Genomic DNA, 19,547 nt, shown 5'->3' with positions numbered 1-19,547 from the left:
CAAACCCTAAAATGTTATATAAATGATAGTTATTTTTATTATTAGTCTATCATTTAACAGTCAAATTTCACTTAAAAATATATGGGATCAAAGTCTTTTGAAGACTAATATTTCTGAGTCATAGTACACTAAACATTATTTTCCCTTCAAGATAAAAAAAATAGCAAGATAGTTTAGAATCTTAAAATCAATCAACAAACATCTTTTAAGTCTTGCCTATGATCCAGGCACCATGATAAGCACTGTGGATACAAAGAGATGGGTTGGAGGGCACAGCAACCAGCTCCTTCTTTTATAGAATGCAGTATGGTGATGAAGAATCAGAAAAAAAATGATTAGAAAGGATATTAGAAATCATCTAATTCCATAGGATTAATTAAGCAGAAGGCCAGCGGGCAGTCACCTGTAACATTCCTGAATGTAGCCCCAACCAAATTAAAATGTAATTGGCAAATAGCTAGTACAATTAAATTTTAAAATAGAGCATAAATAATGTTAATATAAGTTTTTTATGTAAATATGTGGTCTTATGGGTTAGTGGCCCTATTTCTATTTGATTCTGACATCTCTGAATCCTTCCTCTTCATTTTGGAGAGTAACAGATGTTAATGATTGGTTAATTTTAGAAAAGTTCCACATTTTCTGTCAAAGTGTCTGAGTCCCACTTCACCTATTACCATCTATCTTTTTTCACAGACTATTTCCCATACCGGGAATACATCCCTTCTTTACCTCCATTTCCTAGAATTCTTTGTTTCTTTTTTAAAGACTCAACTCAGATACTTTCTTCTCCATGAGACTCTTTATAATTCCTCCCAGCAACCCAGAATTTCCACTCCAAAATTACCTCATATTTCATATCTATTTATCTATCTATCTTCTATCTGTCTGTCTATATATAATCTATCTGCCTAAATGTCATTTTGGAGGAGGAAACCCTGGGTTGCTTTATACATATACATATGCATATGTAGCATTAATGTTTAATATATATATACAATACCCTTTACATGATGTACTATATATGTACACATATTTAGTGTATCATGTCTGTGTATATGATGCATTAAATGAACTCTAAGATCAATTCTAGCACCAAAATTAAGGTATCAAATTTCTGTTAAAATAAAAATCCTGGGGCAGCTGGGTAGCTCAGTGGATTGAGAGCCAGGCCTAGAGACGGGAGGTCCTAGGTTCAAATCCGGCCTCAGACACTTCCCAGCTGTGTGGCCCTGGGCAAGTCACTTGACTCCCATTGCCCACCCTTACCACTCTTCCACCTAGGAGCCAATACACAGAAGTTAAGGGTTTAAAAAAATATAATAAAAATCCTATGGGGCAGCTAAGTGGCTAAGTGGATTGAGAGTCAAACCTAGAGACAAGAGGTCCTGAGCTAAAATTTGACCTCAGATACTTCCTAGCTGTGTGACCCTGGGCAAGTAACTTATACCTCATTGTTTATCCCTTCAAACTCCTCTACCTTGGAACCAATACACATTATTGATTCTAAGATGGAAGGCAAGGCTTTTATTTTTAAAAATTAAAAAATAATTCTAAGAGATAGAACACAACAAACTAAGCCTTATTAATTATTGATACCCATCTTTGTGAAGAGTACATGAGGAAACCAGGTCTATGTGGTCAGTGGGAAGAGTTGCCATTGAGTCAATTTGGAATTATGCCCAAAGAGTGCTAAAAGACTGCCTGCCCTTTGATCCAGCCATACCATTGCTGGGTTTGTACCTCAAAGAGATCATAAATAAACAGACTTATACAAAAATATTTATAGCTATGCTCTTTGTGGTAGCAAAAAACTGGAAAATGAGAATATGCCCTTCAATTGGGGAATGGCTGAAAAAATTGTGGTATATGCTGGTGATGGAATACTACTGTGCTAAAAGGAATAATAAACTGGAGGAATTCCATGTGGACTGGAAAAACCTCCAGGAATTGATGCAGAGTGAAAGGAGCAGAGCCAGAAGAACATTGTACACAGAGACTGATATACTGTGGTAAAATTGAATGTAATGGGCTTCTGTACTAGTAGCAATGCAATGACCCAGGACAATTCTGAGGGATTTATGGAAAAGAGCGCTGCCCACATTCAGAGGAAGGACTACAGAAGTGGAAACAGAGAAGAAAATTATGTAACCACAGAAAATTTTTCTAAAAAAATAAAAAATTAAATTAAAAAAAGAGTTGCCTTTGAGTAAGGAAAACAGTACAGGACAGGAAATTTGAAAACTTTAGAGACAAAGTTCACAGAATTTACCATTTTCCTGAGACTTCGTTTTTCACCCTTCTTTATCCATATACATACATACATACATACAGATATGCATACATTTTACATGTGCAGGAGAGACCTCCATATTGTTTATACTTTTATGTGAATATATATTTTTCCTATTAGAATATAAGCATCTTGGGGGTAAGGAGTTTCTCATTTGTGTCATTTACCTCACCAGCACCTAACAGAGTGTCTGGCCCATAGTAGATGCTTGTTAATTGCTTTTCCATTCATCAATTCCCTGTGAGATATGGATTTCTCAAGAGCAAGTACAAACCATTTGGAGTCTGGCCATTCTCCTTTGAGAGGCTTTGAAGACTAGTGGCTGAACATGGAAAACAGAAAAGGTAGCTATTGTTGCCCAATTTTTATGTATTCCCTCTGATTATCAAATTATCTTTCCTTCATATAGAGATATTTCTTTGAAGCCTCAAAGGAAATAGTGTGTGCTTTTTTTTTTAACTTTTCACAAATGTAGTACATTAAGTACAGGACTATGCTCTCAGTTCTATCCAAGCTTGCTACTCCAGTCAGCTCTTTTTCTGCTCCTGTCTGTAAGCCAGTGTGTGCATAATTTACCTGCATGCATGAATTGATCTCCTTCCTCCTCTCTGCTGACCCATGGCCCTCTGCCTTTGCAATCTATGTAACACTCACCTCCACCACTAAGCTTTCTCTAATTTATCCTGCACTGGTACAATCAGCCTATGAACTCCATACCCTCAGCCCTTATTTCATTTTCATCCATGTTTCAGTGATTTTCACTTGTGATATCCTTCATTGCCCTGGTGGATTATAAAATCTTTAGTGGTGGGAACCTTGCTTCTCTTTCTTTTTTATTCCTCACAGTACCTTATCACTTCTCACAGTGGGCACTCCATATATGCTGTTAAAGGGAAGATAGAGCATAATTCATGATGTTAAGGATCTAGTAAGTCAAGCGAAGAAATGGGTGCAAATGGAAGGGAGAAAAGCTAACCAGACCTTGACAAAATGGTAAATCAGGTGACCTTTGTATAAAGTTTCCAGATTTTTGTTCTTGTAATCTTTTCCTCACTCAATGACAACTTTTTGCCCATTGCAAAGACCCAGGTCCCTCATATTTTCTTCCTAAATCCACCTCATCAAAAAGCAGGCATCAATAGTGAACAAGACACTTAATTGTGTTCCATATCTCAGAATTTTATTTTAACAGAAACTTAACACAAAGATTTTGAATCAAAAATTCATCTTACAAATCATTTAGTTTAACTCATAGAATCATATTGCAAGAGGAGAATTAAAATGATCTCATTTGGTTTTAGTATGTTGACTAGGTGAAGACACTTTTTAATTGAATCAATTAGAAATGAATGTGAGCAAGGCTTCTATAATGCCTTAATCTAAGTTATTGTGTTAAAAACTGGGTCAAGTAATTTGCATAAAAGGGAGATATTATTTTAAAGTGGGGGAGAAAGAGTATATGAGTGGCTCAGAGGTTGGAGCAAGCATGAAGCAAAGGGAAGTCTGAGATGTAGCTTATTAGATGGGAGGTACTGAGGCAATTGGAGCAGTTAGGTGGTATAGTAGATGGGATGCCAGGTCTGGAGTCAGGAAGACTCATCTTCTTGAATTTAAATCTGGCCTGAGACACTTACTATCTGTGTGAACCAGGGCAAGTCACTTAACCCTGTTTTCCTGAGTTCTTTATTTATAAAATGACCAAGATGGGTCATGAAAAATTGGATATGACTGAACAACTTAAAGTGAGTAGAATGATTTGGCTCTATCGACATCACAACAAGGAGAAAGTAGATTGAGAGAACTCCCAAGAAAAAGTTGTCTCTTTCTCCAACTTCCCCTCATACCCCTTCCCATCTTTAGACATTATTGTATAACCTGCTCTTACCCAAATGTTTCTAGTAAATAAAATTTTATCTCAACGACAAAGAGTAGCAAGGGTTAAATTGGAAAAGATAGCAACACCAAATTAGGTAGAAGAACCCAGTCTCTGCCTAGATGACAGGAATTTTTCCTAACTAGAGTCTCAGAGTGATTGTAACTGAATGAATCAATGAACTGGTGGGAAAGACATTTTGTTTGAACTGGCAGCTTTGAAATCAGACCAGACAGGTAGCCTTACTCTCCATTCATGTACAAGATCAGCCTAGTTAGTGCTGATTTAAATCTTCTCTTTCCTCTGCCTTGAGTCCTGCATTGTTCCTGGTTAATGAAGATAAATTCCAAATTGCATATTGGAGAAGATCCTGAAGAATAGGAATTTTTATCCTGTTTCCTAAATCATAGGCTTCTGTTTTTCTCATGGACCTTTAAATTAACAATTAAAAACCTTTTCTGGAAGTGAAGTCAGAGTAGGAAATAGTGCTGGTCATACTTCCCTTAGGACAGTCATACTGGCTTTCCAGTGCTTTGCAATAAGTTTTTTGTTACCTCTGATTTCCTTTTCTCAAAATATCCTAAGAAGAAAGGAAAGTGCCAGGACATAATTTAGACAGAAATGAATTATCTGCATGATTCAGATAAAAGCAAATGCCACTGTTCCCATGTAAGCCTCTGTATTAGGATAAAAACTTCTAAAAGGTAGAGATTGCCTTTTTTATCATTTTAACTGATCTCCATCCACCAACCCCCTACAAATGGGTATCCTCCCAACCTGACCCTATATGTTGCATATTTGAAATATTTGATGATGAATGATCAACATTTGTTGCCCATTGGGCTTCCTATTATATCTGATATGGAATTAAATAATTGAGGAACATAATTTGGTCTCTATTAAGAAACTCTGTGGGGAAGTGAAAATAGAGGTGCCTCAGAGTAAGGAAGACTAAAGTTCAAGTCTTCCCTCTGACATATATTGGTTCTAGGACCCTGAATAAGTTACTTAAACTTTAACTGCCTTAGGTAACTCTCCGATGCCATAAATGAAAGCATTATATATAGGTGCCCAATCTGTCCTCAGACACTTACTGGCTGTTTGATCCTGGGCAAGTCATTTACCCTACTTGCCTCAGTTCCTCATCTGTAAAATGAGCTGAAGAAGAAAAAGGCAAATCAACCCAGTATCTATGTCAAGAAAAATTCCAAATGGGGTCACAAAGAGTTGGACATGACTGAAAAAGAAGAAGCTATTCTATATTGGCAGAAAGAGGTTTTACCTGGCATTCTTCACACTAATAAACTCATGGTTCCAGACAAAGAAAAACTAAATAATACAAAAGTTTACAATGATTGGATTTAAAAGATTATAACTAATCATTGATCTTTGTCAGTGGAGGCATTGCTAATGTATCAGAATATTTCTTTGCCAGACAATGTAAACTCTCATTCTATCACATTCCTCAGAACACATTTAAAAAATCATTTTGGCTTTCCTCAAATGAATATATAAGAAATTTACAAAAAGAAGCTATTAGTTATTGGAGAACATAGTGAGGTTCTCATGTAAACATTGATCTACCCAATGGAAGTTCCTACTTGAGAAAAATTTAAAAAGAAAGTGAGATACAGCCCTCATTATTCAGATAAACTGTATTTGGTTGAATTTATTACTCATTTTTTGATAATTGTCCTTTGATCCCAATAAAAGATTAAATAAAGTTAGGTATGTGTCCTCCAATGAACCACTTATATCAATACTATCATTCACTTATCCTACTGAATGATATGGCTCCCCTTAGGTTCTCTAGGGCCATAGCACAACTTAAATTCTGAATTTCAGTAGCCAGGACTGGTTATCTTGACGATATGCGTTTTGCCCAATTTATTTAATGGATATACACTGATAAAACCTCTCTCTTTCCTGGCATGGAGGTTATCAGACTTTGGATTGGAAGGATTTTATACTGAGGGACTTTGTACTAGATATTAAACTATTTGGTGATAGTTGTAGAGTGAAAAAAATGAAATCAGGTTGTCATGTCATCGTTTAAGTAAGGATAATATTTGTTGCTGGTGATAAAAAGCAGGGGTGGGAAGAATACTTTAGTGTACTTTATTTATTGAATAAATGTTCTAACTTGATGTCAGTGAGAATTGTGATTTATTAAATATAGGTATTCCAGAGCTATACACAAAAGGGAATGCAAGCTGGAAATTACTCCTCCAGGCTATGCTTCATAGAAGTATAGGATGGCAAATTGTGATGCATTTGTCAGTTAAATTATTCCCTCTATTGTGGATTCTAGTGTATTTAGTATATATCTATTAGAAGTTGACTCATGCCTAAAGAATGCTATAAAAGAGTCCCCAAAGGCCAGGAAAAAGTCTTGTTTGTGGCGGGGTATATTTCTGTTTGTTTGTTTTAGTTTTTGGTTACTCTATTTCAGCTGGGGAGTAAATGGAGGCATTTTCAATTCATAAGAATAAGACAACCTAATCCATTCTTAGCATTTTTAACAAGGAGCTCAGAGTTTAGCTTTTATTTTCCTGTGTTCTCTAGTTGTCCAAAATGCCATTTCAATAACATTGATATTTTTGGAAACATGATGCCTCCAATCTCTCCAAAGAATATGTGATAAACAGAGATTCAGCAAATTTTTCTGATCACATTCCAACAGGAAGATCTTAACCTGAAAATTAATAACCTTCTGCAACGTTCTTATTGTCCTGGACTTTTTCAATGTACCAGGATGCTGCTTATGGAGAAGACTTTATAAACTATTGAAAAGAATCCCACTATAATATGATTCGGCACAAAACTAGATATATGAAACAGCCATTCATGTAATATAAAACATATTTCATTGGAAAACTGACCAAATGTTAGAGCCAGAACCAATTGTTTCAGAAGAACCTGAGACAAGCTTCCCATAATGTACCCAGGGCAGAGATTCCAAAAAGCCAAAAGCCAAAAGACCAATGGTGAGGATTCTTTTGGGGAAGTCAAAAGTGGAAATAGGAAGGTATTTACATTGGAGGCATTCTCTCAAGGGAGCACGACCTTTTTCTGGTAGCTTCCTACTTGAATTCTTTATTCTTGTTAATTATATTCTGTACTGCTGAAGCAACTTTAAGTGTTGTCAACATTGCACCATCGGGCACAGCTCTTATCACCCTGCCTTCCTCATTATGGCTCTGTCTGAAAAATATGGGCAGGAATGTGTTCACATGACATCATCGTCATTAGAGGGTTTTGTGCTTTATCTAAAAATGAAGTAATTTTTTTTACATATCCGTTCAATGTTCAGAAGTCAAAATCCTAAACTAGCATCAATTCCAAAGCAAAGGAAACAAGGAACACAGCACTATTTTCTCCCTTTTTGTTAATACCACAGAATATTTTTTTAATATACTTAAGACCTTTTCCCTGAGGATCTAAATCTCCAAGACGTCCCTTTTCCGAATAATTTCCCATCAGGCACAGTCATTGCTCTGCTGTATTCTTTGTCAAAAGAAATATTTTGCTCTGAAAAAAATAAACAGGTGACATGAACCAGCTCTGCCTCTACTTCAAGTATTACAGAGTTTCCTGCCAGGAAGGCTTCCCTCTTCTCTTTGAGTTGCCTCTTGAGGCTGTGCAGGTGTTCCCTCTACAGGGGCAAGAGTGATAAAAGCCTTTATTTTGCAGCATCTATCCTAGATTATGTCAAGAAAGGAAATCTGTGGTTTTTTATTTTTTAAGAAAAAAAATCAAGTCACAATATATATATATATATATATAGACTTCTGCTTCAGGTCTATTATGATCCATATTACAAAGGCTGACAATCTTTTCAACTTACTCTCATAAGAAAATCCTGCTGCCTAAGTGGATTACCATTGAAAAATCCCCAATACATTTTTCCACACATCAAATTGCATAGTCTTAAGTAGGTTAGGAAATGGTAATAGCCCTATCAGTTTGATGCCATTTTCAAATAGTATTTCAAATTTACATATAAATGCTATTAGTTATAGATTTTGTCAAATCTCACTATAAGCTTAAAAACACAGTGCTAACAGAGAAACAGAAAAGGATTTCAACTGGATGTACATCTGACAATTGCTTTGGGGGTCTCCCTTTCATGTAGTCTACAATAGTACTTTCAAACATTCTCCTTTTTCCTCAAACCTGAAAAGACTACTCCTCCCCACTCCATTTTTTAAAAACTTTTATCTTCCATCTTAGATTCAATATTATGAATTGGTTCCAAGGTAGAGGAGAAGTAAGAACTAAGCAATGAGGGTTAAGTTATGCCCAGGTATTAGATTATGCCCTGGGTTATGCAATTAGGAAGTGTCTGAGGTCAGATTAGAACCCAGGACCTCCTGTATCTGAGCTTGGTTTTCAATCCACTGAGTCACCTAGCTGCCCCTTCCGCATTCCCTTTCTGCAGAACACTTCACTTTCTACTTTGCTGAGCAAATAGAGACTACATACCTACCAAGGTTTGATGTATTCCTTCTCAGTCTCTACTAATGGAGCATATATGTACTTCCCTATGACCATAGGTAACTTCCAAGCCTTTTTTAGTAATCTCTTATCTTTCCTTCTTGGTAATTTGCTAATTTCCCATGTATTCAATGATCATCCTAGGCATGTATTGTTCTGGTTTTTTTTGTTTTGATCTTTTTTATTGACAGAGTTTAGCATGGTGCCTTGAGCTTAAATTGAAATTCAAGAGGAAAATTAGAAAATAATTGTCAATAGTAACAGATATGTCATTTAATCACTGTAATAATCACTGACTTTTTTTTTAAACCTTTAAAGTTTAAAAATATTTTGTGTACTTTATCTCAATTGCTCTCCCAAAGAATTTTGTAAATTAGATCTTTTATGTATCTTTAATTCCATTTTCTAGATAAGGGAACTGAGGTTAAGTGACTTACCTATAGTTATATGACATGAAAGTGTCTGAAGTGGGAACTGGACCAAGGACTTCCTGATTCCAGTTATTATACTCCATTCCCTCAGTGAACAGGAAAAGCTTTGCACTTTGAGGTTAAGATCATTCCTACACAATTAACTACAGCACTTTGAAAAGCTTCTGCAAAATATTTTATTGTTAAATAAACCACCAGTCTGAAAGATGCTGTCACATTTTTTAGATATGTTAGAAATGTCACACTTCCTTTTGTTTGTCAGCTTAAATAATTTTATGAAGTAGCCTCACTAGTCTGTGGCAGATATACTCCTCAGCATTGTGAAAGGGAATTTTGGGGAGAAGAAACAGGGTGGCAACAAAGGGGAATGGAATTCTGCTGGAACTCTGTTTCTTCTCCCCAAAATTCCCTTTCACAGCATGAGAATTTTCTCCTCATCAAAATCCATGTCACTGTCACATACAAGCTACCTTTTTGAATTGTGGTTATAGTATCCTAGTAAATTAATCTTTGCTAAGCATACTATTGTACTATGAGGACTGTTTCTTTGCTTTTCTTCTTTTAAATCCTTACCGTCTGATCTTAAAATCAATACTATGTATTGGTTCTAAAGCAAAAGAGCAGTAAGGGCTAGGCAATGTGGGTTAAGTGACTAGCCCAAAGTCACACAGCTAGGAAGTGTCTGTGGCCATACTGAACCCAAGACTTCCTGTCTCCAAGCCTAGGAGCTCTATCCATTATACTACCTAGCTTCCTCCTATGAGTACTATTTCTTAAAGGAGTATCATCAGCATTTTTGAAAAGGAGTAAATGGTCACAGGCAGCTCTTTGAGAAGTGTTAGACATTTGGGAATGGGAAGCTTTGGAGACACACAACAAGTTTGAGCTCAGAGGCTCACAGAATGGCATAATAAAAGATCTAGAGCTAATAGGTATCTTAGGGACTAACTAGGTTAACCTCTTGATTGTAGAGATATAGACTGAAGACTAGGTAGAAAGATAAGTCAAGGGACTTGTCCAAAGATACAGCTAGTAAGTTGTAGAACTGGGATTTGAACTCATGTCCTGAGACTGAAAACTCACAGTGTCTATTATGCTCAGAAATAATAATAATGATAATTATAAGGATGATGATAAGGAAAATAATAGTAGCTGGCTTTTAATGTTGGTGAAGTACTTTCCAAATTTATGTTGTTTTATTCTCACAACAACCCTGGAAGGTAGGTAATATTATTATCTTCCTTTTTACAAATGAGGGAACTGAGGCATATAGAGGTAAAGTGACTTGCCATGGATCACACAGCTATTGACTGAGGCTGAATATGAACTCAAGTCTTCTTGACCCCAGGTCTAGAGCTTTATTCAACATGTTTCTGAGATGAGATTTGTCTGAGATCACATAGCTTACTTGTGCCAAGAATAAAACACCCATTTCCTGGCTTCTAGTCCAGAAGTCTTATTTATTGTAATTTTTTTTTGCCTTCTAAGGATATTGGCATGGAATTGTCAAACTTATTCAGTTATTCAACTAACATCTATTAAACAGTTATTTGTGCTAAGGATTGTGCTTTCTCAGTTCTGCTTCTGACTCTCCAGATGTTGCCACCAGATCCCCACAAGGATGGGTACTTGCCAATTTTTAAATTTCCTTTTGTGTATTATCTGCATCTGTTAGAATGTAAGCTCCTTGCAGGTAAGAGCTGCCTTTCTCTTTGCTGGCATCTGTAGAACTAGTCTTTGGCACAGAGCCCAGAACATAGTAAAACTTAATAGGTGCTCATTGACTGATTATGCTGACTGTTAAACTGTCCAGCAGTGTTGTTGATTAACAAGCATTTATTCAATTATTCAGTCTTTACTATGTTTTGGGCACTGTACCAAGTGCCTGGGAGTAGAAGGAAGGCAAAAGCAGTCCCTAGCCTCAAGGAGTTCACATCTTGCTGGTTGAATGATAGCTAAAAATAAAATTAAGTAAAATATGTTCTCTGTCCTCATGGAATTTACAGCCTAGTAGAAAGACATGCCCCATTCATAAATAAACACAATATACAATATTATATGACAATGATGGCGAACCTATGGTATGGGTGCCAAAGAGAGCACACAAAGTGCTCTCTGGGTGCATGCAGCCACCCTCCCCCTCCTCCCAGAGTTTAAGACTAGAAAGGCAGAAGGACTTGGGCCAAGCTGCTCTCTTCCCCCTCTCCATTGTGCCTAATGACATTTTTTCACATTATTTATCCCTCTGCCCAGCAGCTCAAGGAGAGTGTTTTTTCCCTTCCCTGTGTAGGGTAGAGGGTGGGACAGAGAGTACCCGGCACCTGATGGAGGAGAGGGGCATGGCACACAGTCTCTAGGGTGGGCACGGTATTTGGTCTGGGGGGTGGGGTGGAGGCAGGGCCCAGCACTCCATGGATAAAAGATTCACAGTCATTATTATAGGATAATGATATTGCAGAGTTTCAAAAACAAAGTCGTAATTACTAAAAGTAAAAAAATCATGATAGAAATTATACCTAAATTAGGCTTTGAAATATGGGTAGGAATTCAACAGATAAAGATGAGGAAAGAAAACAATCTAGGTAGTAGGAACCATGCATCAAAGATGCAAAGGCAGGAAGCCATAGGGTACATCCCAGAAGAAAACAGGAATCTAGTTTTGCTGGAACACTAGAGAAAACAGAGAGTAATATTATGAGAATTCTTTCCACTGTTAGTACTTTCATGTAGTCATGATAGAAGTTATAAGAACAAATAAATAATCTATCTCAATTAAAGAATCTTAGCTGGCACATATTTGGCCGAGACTACATGGCCCTCACAATGTGCTATAAGGCCTGGGCTTCTCTAAGTCAAGAGATCATGGTTATCAGCACACAAATTCTACTCCAGTAGGAAAAAGTGTGTGTTTGTGTACATGTGTACGAGTGTGTGTTTAAAGCAGTGTCTAACAGTGAAAAAGTAAAATCCATCCTGGACTCCAGAATTCATTAGTGCTTATGTTTTGTTGTTTCAAAGGGAGGGAGTAACAAAGAAGGATGACAGAAGATGATGCTAATAGCAAAGGCTCAATCTTGGAGAAACACTGGTTGTTTAAGATATTTTAATGAGCAACTTATTGCATTATGTACTGAGGCAATTTAAGAAAAATAGCCAACTTTTAAAATTGTATAAGTAAAGTAAAATAAGAGTTTCTACTTCAGGAAATGACACTAGTACAGAAAGAGATATGAAAACTGATGATACATTCAGAAGAAAACGTCATATAAAGAGGTCCCCTGTTCTGCTATACTTAGGATGGCAGACTATAGACCAAATCGCTGGTAAGTTAAATGAGGTAGGAGGAATATTTCAGGGAGCAGAATATCATACCCTCCTTATCCTCACCAAACGTAACTGCATATAGTGCTTAACAGATTGAATCAAACAAAATGATGCCTCCTTGACCTCAGGAGGTTTATAATCAAAGACAGGTTTGGAATGTTTCTCCCTTTGGGAAGCAGTGATGTCTATCAAGCAACTGATTCATCAATTATTTATTGATCATCTAATACGTGCCAGGCAGTCTTGCAGCATGCAACAGAACTTGTACTCAAAGAATTTAAATCCAGGGCATCTATTTGAGTTTGCATAACATGTATACAAATTTCCAGGTGATGTGTGTGGAAGAGGCATTTGTAGACAGTAATGATCAAAACCCCCATGTAGGACAGGGAGTAATTCAAGTGAAAGGAAATGAGGACCTAGATTAGAGTGATTCTTGCTTCAGTAGAGGGAAGGAAGTAAGAAGGGAGATAACATCACTGATGTAGGGGAAAAAACACAAAAAAACAAGACATGAGCTGAGCTTTGCAGGAAACTAGGCATGCTAAGAGAATATTGGAGAAGGAAATGACAAAGAACTCCAGTATATTTGCCAAGAAAACTCCATGGACAGTATGATTCATGGAATTGTGAAGAATACATGACTAAACAACTAAACAACAACAAAGATATTCTAAGAGGGAGAAGCAGTAAGACAGGAGATTGAGTGTCTTATGTAGGGAACAACAAAAAGGCCAATTCAGATAGACCTGAGAGTTCAAGTAGGGGAATAATGTGTGATAAAATTGGAAAGATGAATTGGAGCCTATTATGAAGGGCATTAAATGTCAAATAGAAAAGTTGGTACATGATCATAGAGGAAATAGTATAGTAGGCCACTAGAGTTTATTGTACAGAGGAGTGACATGGTAAGATTCACATTTTCGGAATATCATTTTGACATCTATGTAGTGGACAGATTAAAGAGGGGAGAGTCTGAAGCTAAGCAAAATAATTAAGAGGCTATTGTAAGAATCCAAGTGAGAGGTGAGAAGGGCCTGATCTAGAGAGATGGTGAATTGAGTAGAGAGAAGAGGATCAAATGGGAAATAGGTTGGGGAGATAGACTGAACAAGATTTTACTTCTGATTGACTCTATTGAGTGAGATTGAATGAGGAATCTAAGGATAATTGTCAGGTTGCAGACCTCCATAGCTAGAAGGATTGTTGATGACTTCCCCAGAAATAGGGAAATTCAAGATATGGATAGATTTGTAGGGGAGCAGGTGGAAAATTAGTTCTGGTTTTAAGATTACATATCATAAAAATATTATAAACTAATTGGTTTATAAGTAACACAAATACCAGTTTTCCTTATTTCAAGAAATATAGATATAGATATAAATGACAGAGATACAGATGATATATAGATATTCCATCAAAGTTGGATTTAAAGTATTTTCTCTTGTAAAACTAATTTTCACTATACATTGGTACATTTGTTTCCATGTAATCCTCCTCCTCTTTGGACCAGAGTTATTTTTACCACTGCTGGTGATTTCCCATTTGCAAGATTACTGCAACAAGAATGTTACAACATCTTCCCTTTTTGCCTAGAGATTTATTGCTTCTATTAGAGCTGAATTACAAATGGTACCAATGACTCACAACATACATTCTCCAGTCTTGAAGATAGTTTAATAAATGGATTAATACTTTTGATATCAATTCTAAAAATTATAAATTTTGTAACATAGATATGTTTAAAAGAATGGATACCTGTACCAATGCTCAACATTTTCAGTAGCAACTTTTTGGGGGAAACTCTTAGGTGTTATATTGATGTTGGAAATTAGGATAACCAAAACATTTTAATTTTTCCAACAGAATAGTGACTAGTACATTGACTTCCTCTGACTTCAATTCATTCAGACAATGTGCCGTATGATCCAATAATGTGAAGCATATGAATACTAAAGTGAATGGGGGATAGTATAGATCTATATCTTTCAAGCCTAGTAAATCTCATTTTAGGTTAAAAAATATCTTCTGAGACTCTTATTATGACTGGATTTGTAGCTCTGAACATATCATCATTTTATTTGGTATTCAAGAAAGGAATTTAGACTTGGATGTGGCAATCAGAGCCAGGGCATGTGAGATCAGAAAGTTAATGTTATTGGAGATCTACTTATACACTCTAGATATTGCTCTGTAATCAATTTTAGTTGGCTTCTAGTCACAGCACATACATTAGGTTGTAAGCAGATGTAAAAGATAACTTCAGGCACAGAACATGCAAGAAGGGATAGGCAGAACTGACTGATAAGATAAATCAGCCTTGTTATTTGTACATAAATTACTGGATGGTTTCTCACAATGTAGGGGGGAAAAGGATCATTTAAGTTGGTCAATATCATCATGATTTTATTCTGTCATTTGCAACCAACAGAAGATTAGATGAAGCCTGCTTAACCACCAGAGACAACCATGAGGCAACCTTTCTTAGGTGGAAACTACATGGCTGAGATATATCCTCTAAACATAAAGCGGTCTCACTCTAATGTATCAAAAATAGGTGGATGGAGTAACCCATTTTTGATACATTAGCTTTATAGTTTCTCATCACTCTTTCTTAATAAGAAAACATTTCTTGCTCCGTCTATTTCCCCACTGGGACCAAATTAGCAATTATATGACCTTTTTGCTCATATACAGAAAGTGAATGGGCAGGTTTATAAAGGTGAGCTTGACTACTTCTTTATTAATTGATTTCTTTTGTCCCAGATCCCTGATGTTCATTTCAGGGAGGAGGAAGAGGAATTTCTTTGCAAATGTTCTGTATTTTAAATTCTCTCCTCCTGATGAAATCTGTAGGCAGTTTGGTTCCATCATCTTACCACAAATTCAACAAGACTCAGGAAATTATATTTAAGGTAAGCTTACAAATTAAAGACCTTTCTCTAGCCATGTCTCCTCCATGCAGCTATTTTTTTTTAATCTTTATTCTTATTCCTAGTTCCCCTTACTATAAGGTTTCAATTTCATTCGATAAACTTTTTTGCGTAGCTTTTATTTCATCCTGGGGGTACAAAGGCAAAAGTGAAATTGTCCCTCCTTTTAAGCTCACATTATACTAAACTTGTCTAGGTCTGATCTGCTATTCTAGTCTTTTGTATGTTTTGAGATCAAAATTCTGAGATATTTTAGCTATTGCTTTCAACTTTATGTGACCAGAAAATTTGACATTTTCTTTAGTTCAATCCAGGAAGCATTTATTAAGGTTGCTAAGAAGAACTATGCTAGATATAGGTGATACAAAGACAAAACACAACAGGTCAGCTACACTTTCACTGAGACCATTTATTTTTTTTAAATGGCGATTATCATTTCTGACAAGAAGAGATTCTTGGGACATTCCAGTAGAACCTGTCAGGTTAAGAGTAGACATTAGTTATGATTCTTGGAGTCTGCTCATTCAACAAGCTAAGACTGCCCCTAATTATACTTACTTTTAGCCTATATCATTCTGTTTTTTCTGCAAAGATATTTACCAAAGCCAGCTCTACCACTTATGGTCTCTTTTGGGCAAGTCATTTATAATCTTTCAAACTCTGTTTCTTCAGCTGCTGCTACATGAAGGGTTTAGACCAGGCAAAATATTAGATTATTTGCAATTCTAAGAATTATCTGGTTCTTTTAGTTAAAACAATAGCTCTACACAATAACTTCTTGAGAGCAGAAACTACCTCAATTTTCTTATTTGTATCCCCAATGATTACCACAGGATTTGGCTGATAGAGCTAGGTGATGTGGTGAATAGTGTAAAACCTAGAGTCAAGAAAACACATCTTCCTAAGTTCAAATTGAGCCTTAGATACTAGCTGTTTGACCTTGAGCAACTCACCTATCTCTCTTGGCCTCAGTTTCCTCATCTGTAAGAAATTACCTAGAGAAGAAAATGGCAAACCACTGCAAAATTTTTTGCCAAGAAAATCTAAAAATATGGTGTTGTGAAAAGTCAGACATGATTTATCTGAACAGGAGCAACACCAAAAGTGCTTAATTAAAAGGATTTTATCCATTCATTCCTATCTGCAAAATATGGATAAAATATGGATATATTAAATTTTATACTGGGTTGGGGTAAGACTCAAATAGGATAATGCATACATAATCTGTCATTTTTTTAAAACTTATTAGACCAGCTCTTGTCACTACTGTGACTATCATTTTTACCACCACTACCATTATCATCCTCATAGGATGTTGGATGTAGAAGGAACCTAGATATCATCTAGTCAAACCTCTCACTTTAGAAAAAAACCAGAGAAATTAAGGGATTTGTCCCAAGACATACAGTTAATAAGTGACAGAAATGGCATGAAAACTAGATATTCTGGCTCCAAAGTCCACTCTTCATCTTTTTTATTGACCCACATTTTTAGAGACCATACACATTCATTGATAAATATTTCTCCTTTCTGCTCTGGATTGGCATTTTGTTCATTTACCAACTACTTATCCTTTGAATAATTTATCATATTTGAGGAGTAGTAGGTCAGCATTGACTCTAAAGAGCTCTCTGATCTTAGAAGATGTTTTTTTTTGCCTTAAAGTCAAGGGAGACATATCTTCAAGGTATAAGAACAACTCTTTTTTTCTTTTAGAAAAGAGCTATATTTTGATACAGATGATGAACATAACAGCAGAATTCACTGTTCTTATTTGAGGGTTTGGGCTTATGGACATCATTTATCCAGCAATCAGTTGGCCTTTTTCCCATCATATCTAAAGTAATTGTACCAAATGACAGTAATATCTAGGATCCATGTTGAATCACTGTGCTCTCCTGGCCCTTAAGTAGGAGGTGATACCCTGCTTCCTCTCTGATGCATTTCCAGGAACTTTATCCCCTCTTCTCATTCACCATTGGCCTTTTTGACTTCCCTCTGGATTGCTGCTGTTTTCAAGGAGAGAAGCTATTTATTTTAAAGGAGTACTGCTGCCTGCTCATTTTGACTTCTGTTGCAGTGTGACTGAAGCTTTTTCCTCTGAGCATGGTTAAAGACACTGGATAAAATGGCACCAAGTGTGTTTCATCATAGCCCATTCTGTTCCAAATTATTGTCCATAATAACTTAAGAACCTCAGATGGAAAGTCTAAGTTGTAGTATTCAAATCATTAGGACTGGACCTTTATATGGTGTGATATGGGTGTCCCAGAGCAACAGTAGGTGAATCTAGCTGATGGCCTCAGACCCTGAACTTCAGCAAATGACTCAGGAGGCAGTGAGTGGAGAAGGATGTGATTCTGCTGGGGAGCACTTGAAAAACATACATCAATATGAAAATGAATAGTATGGAAATAGGTATCAAGTGATAATGCTTGTATAATCCAATGGAGTTGCTTGTCTGCTCCTGGAGGGAGGAGGGAAGAGCGAATGAAAGAAAATGAATCATGGAAACATGGATATTTTAAAAGAAAAAAATTGAGCTAAAAATGCATCAAAACAAAACTGAGACTTATGGTAGAAAAAGGTCAAAATGGTGTGATCTGGGCAGTCATTTAACTCTGTTTGCCTCAGTTTTCTCATCTGTAAAATGAAGAAGGAAATGGCAAACCACTCTAGGATTTTTCCAAGTAAGAAAATCTCAAAATGGGCTCACAAAGATGTGTACACAATTGGGGGGGAAATGGTGACCACCATTTTGAAAAGTCATCTTGTTCATAATTTTTCCTCTACAGATTACCTAACTAGAATGAAAGTGTTTTAATAGAATGGGTAATGTCTTCAATCCAAGAAACTTAATTCAGCAAACATTAAGTGTTTTACTATGTGCAAAGCTGTGCCTATCCTAGATAATTATATAAATTACATAAGAGATAAGTGAAGAGTTAGGTTTCAGACTGAGATCTTATGACTCCATATCCAGTACTCATTCAACCGTACCATGTTCCTTCTCTGTTACTTTGGGCCATCATTGTTAATCAAGTAATTACCTCTGGACCAACTTCCTGGTAATGAGCTTTTAGCTATCTGCCCTTCCTTAGCAATCACAGTCTATCACTAGCCCCATGTACAAAGCCTTTTCAAATCAGTAAACTGACCAATTTTGTGCTTCAGTAGAAGAGTATTTGAGAATTCATCAATCAATGAGCATTTATTAAGTACCTACTATGAGCTATACATGGGGAATACTAAAACAGAATGAAACAGCCACTGCCCATAAGGTACTTAGCATTCTCTTAGAAGAAATGAGGTATGTGTAGACATACATATAAACATACATGTATATATACCTTTATATGTTTACATGTGCTATAAACTTATACATGTATACTTCCATGCATACACAAAATAATTACAAGATAACATCAGAAGTGGGGAGTCATTAGCCATGAGGGAAACAGAAATGGTTTCATGTATGATGTATAAAGGTTCTAAAAGGAGGAAGTGAGTAATAAATCAATTCCAGATATGGGGAAATATATAAAAGCCCACAGGTTGATAATCAAGAAGTCTAATTTTGCTGGACTATAGTGTGGGAAGGTTAATAATGCCTGATACACCTAGAAAGATTAGGTACAGGATGTAATGTATCATAAGCTTGGAGACAAGCTGTGAAGAGTTTTAAGTGCCAGAGGAATCTGAATTTGATCCTAGAGGTAATATAAAGTTTACTAAGCAGGGGAGATGAATATTCAGACTTGTGCTTTTGAAATATTTCTTCGGTAGTCATTTGGAGAGTTCAAGATCACTTGTAGATCACATCGACGTATCTGATGATGATATATGTGGAAGGCCGTTAGATTATAGGCATCTACTACCTCACCCTCTTCACCTCTCCTATGGAAGCTGCACTTGATTCCAGGAAGGAAATGGTCAAAGGCAAAATGGAAACTAGACAAAGGAAGGTACTTCTACATATTTTTTTAAAACTACATACCTGATTCCTCATATACTGATGGCCATGTTAAAAATATGACTATCTTATGGTGCCAAGAGTACAACTTCACTTTTAGGCCAGATTAGATTTATTCTTTCCTTCTTTCCTTCCTTCCTTCCTTCCTTCCTTCCTTCCTTCCTTCCTTCCTTCCTTTCTTTCTTCTTTCTTTCATTTCTTCTTTCCTTCCTTCCCTCTTTCC

At 36.3% G+C, this 19,547-nt stretch overlaps 1 protein-coding gene across 1 annotated transcript in view; it reads left to right on the top strand.

The window, feature by feature from the left end:
• The window catches only part of XKR4 (XK related 4), a 487,807-nt gene that overhangs the window by 123,293 nt on the left and 344,967 nt on the right, over positions 1-19,547 (top strand). The gene's annotated exons all lie outside the window — the stretch shown is intronic.

This window comes from Gracilinanus agilis, chromosome 1 (genome assembly GCF_016433145.1).
Source record: "Gracilinanus agilis isolate LMUSP501 chromosome 1, AgileGrace, whole genome shotgun sequence".
NCBI classification, from domain to species: Eukaryota; Metazoa; Chordata; class Mammalia; order Didelphimorphia; family Didelphidae; genus Gracilinanus; species Gracilinanus agilis.
This window is presented reverse-complemented; position numbering and strand designations above follow the sequence as displayed.